We start from the raw sequence: 3,477 nt of genomic DNA on the forward strand, positions 1-3,477 counted from the left end.
GATCAAGCATATGTGGTAGAAAAAAATAATCATGTTTGGTCATTTATATATATATACCATTGAACCTCGCAGAAAACAAACAAACATTTGTGTACGGAAAGTTACCCGAGGAAATGCGTCTGGACTAGACTTTGTAAGTATACCGGTATACCAGATACCGCCCCTTTCAGTCTAGCTGCTATAATGACAATAGACTCAAAACGAAACCTAATCTGTGAACTCGAGTTAAAGCGAAAGTCACCGCTTGCAAAACACCTAGATAGACTTAATATCGTCTTTATTTTTCAAAACTCTTTACTTACTACAGTGTATTGAGTTTCTATAATCCTTAAAGATAGCGGCCGAGAATCACGTATGACACTTAAAAATATCCTGCACTACTTTAAATTTTTTATTTTTTATTTTAACCAGAACTTCTTTCAGCACTGACACCCACTTCCTTAGAGATTTGTTGTAGCGTTTCAGCCATTCTAAATTGGGTGGAAAATACAGTAGCTTGGTGCCTTAAAATATCTCTGCAGGATTTTCCCACACTAAAAGTTGCAGATATGCGGGAGCAACTTGAAAATGCACGATTCCTGCAGCCCTGCGCTGAAATTCAAGCCCTGAAGAGTGAGAGAATGGCTATTTAAATAACCACTAAATAGCCATTTTTTATGGTTTAACTAGTCTTCTCAATTGTTTTACAATGTGTCCTGGTTTCAAGCTTAGATAATTTGGTCACCCTATGTATAATGCCCAAATATTCAATTTAATCTTTATCTCAGATTTCACTTACATTTCATGTAAATCAAGGCAAGATATTGACCATTTAAAAAACATGGTATGTGTCATTTCCATTGGACTTTAAGTGGCTTCTGTAACATTAGCATCTCTACAGCCATCAAACACAGACACCACTACACTTCTGCATGTAACACAGTACTACACTCCTGCATATAACAGACACACTGCACCCTGCACGTAACAGACAGCACTACACCCTGCATGTAACAGACAGCTCTACACCCTGCACGTAACAGACAGCACTACACCCTGCATGTAACACACAGCTCTACACCCTGCATGTAACACAGACAGCACTACACCCTGCATGTAACACAGACAGCACTACACCCTGCATGTAACACAGACAGCACTACACCCCTGCATGTAACACAGACAGCACTACACCCTGCATGTAACACAGACAGCTCTACACCCTGCATGTAACACAGACAGCACTACACCCTGCATGTAACACAGACAGCACTACACCCTGCATGTAACACAGAGAGCACTACACCCTGCATGTAACACAGACAGCACTACACCCTGCATGTAACACAGACAGCACTACACCCCTGCATGTAACACAGACAGCTCTACACCCTGCATGTAACACAGAGAGCACTACACCCCTGCATGTAACACAGACAGCTCTACACCCTGCATGTAACACAGACAGCTCTACACCCTGCATGTAACACAGACAGCTCTACACCCTGCATGTAACACAGACAGCTCTACACCCTGCATGTAACACAGACAGCTCTACACCCTGCATGTAACACAGACAGCTCTACACCCTGCATGTAACACAGAGAGCACTACACCCTGCATGTAACACAGAGAGCACTACACCCTGCATGTAACACACAGCTCATTTTTAACAATTTCTAAAAACATGAATACTTTACTTTTATATTAATAGTGTTCTGCGTTTCCGGTTTATTACGAATTTTACTGAAAAATTACAGGATTTGTTTTAAAACTGGGTGCCGGTTTTTACTGATTTATACCCAATTTTTGTCTATTCAATATTTTCCCAGTACAATATTCTAGGAAATACACAATGTTTTGATCAAAATGCTGTTTTATTTTGACTCAGACATTGCAATAAGTAGCCCTATACTGTATCCTAGGATACGGCAGATATTTAGACATCAGAGGATCAAATAACATTCCACTGTGGTTCTCTGTCACTTCACAAACACGGTCACCGGATTATGTTGGCCAATTAAAGTCTGATTATTGTCTGATTACTGGGTGTAGTAACTACTAGCTTGATCAAAAACTAAATTCAAATATTACACGAAAGTGTAATATTTTTAGTGAATAAGGAATGGGGAGAAAACGTAAATCGGTTTATGAATATTCAGAAGAAAATTAATGTTTTGAAGTATACAAAAACAAAAATAGCAGAAGTGGATCAGGTGAGGCAGAGGATACACAGAGCTGCAATTACTGCTGCATTGAGCTATATATTCACGCTGACAAAGGAACATACTGAAAAATAAGCAACATTAAACTAAAACAAGAAAGTGAACTGAGAGGCAAGCAACCCTCTTACATACTCTTTAATAAAAGAGAGTGCAGAGTGACTGTGTTAATGAGTTTGTCACAGCTCTGTGCTTTGCTGGACAGCTGCTGTTTATTGCAGAGGTATGTATTGGTGACTTTGTGCGACAGTACTGTCTCTCCATCACTTAGACACTGCAATAGACGACAATCTTAATTCTAAATATTTGACTGAAAATGTTGATGCTTTAGCTGGTAAACTTGTATGGAAAGCATTGATGGAAGTGACCAGTGTGATTTATGACCCGTCTCCCAATGGCTTGCACCACCCAATTCTGTCAGTTTTATTGCTATGATTTCAAGGTGAATAAGCCTGGCTTGTTTTGTGCTGATGTCATGTTCATATGTTCTGTAGATACTCTTTCCGTCAGCACAGCGATTGCCCGAATGTTTTCAAAGTACCAGCTAACTTGGGAAAAGGTGGCTTTGACTTGCACAGGTTGTGCCTTAATCAGACACTGGAACTGCTGCATCACATTCCACGTGTAAAGTTTGTATACTGAGATATTTTCCTCAGAGTTTTTACAGATGGTTAAATTTAAAAGCAGTTTTTTACTTTATCAGGGCGCCTCCTCGGGAGAATTAAAAATCTAGCAGCTGTCCCAATAAAACAAGAGGCAGCTGAGATAACCCGAGTCACACTGTTTGATTCTTAATGAAAAAAAAAATGAAATCGCATCATGTTACGATTAAATGTTAAATTCATCATTTAAAATGTTTTATTCCAAAACAAAATGAATCGCAGCTGCGATGTGGACACATCAACTTCCTTTGCAACAGCAGCCTGAGAAACCACAGGAGACTCCTCCTCCTTCTAGAAGAGTTCAGTGTGGTTCACGCAATTTACACAGGCGGTCAGGTACTCGCTGCACTGTCACGTGACCTGTCTTACTCTGAAAAGCAATCTCCGTAGCAATCAGCATCTGATTAGACTGCCGACTGCACAATCGATTCAGCCATTTCATCACTTAATATAAATCAATCTTCATTTCTTATATAGCGCCTTTCAGAGTAAATCACCTCAAAGTGCTTTACAGATAAGAATAAAAAACAATAACATTCAAAACAATTTGGAGAAACAGTAAAATATAAGATGACAATTCCCCCCTTAAGTGACACACAGTGAAGCAGCTAAAC

Source organism: Polyodon spathula, chromosome 53 (assembly GCF_017654505.1).
Source record: "Polyodon spathula isolate WHYD16114869_AA chromosome 53, ASM1765450v1, whole genome shotgun sequence".
Classification (NCBI taxonomy): domain Eukaryota; kingdom Metazoa; phylum Chordata; class Actinopteri; order Acipenseriformes; family Polyodontidae; genus Polyodon; species Polyodon spathula.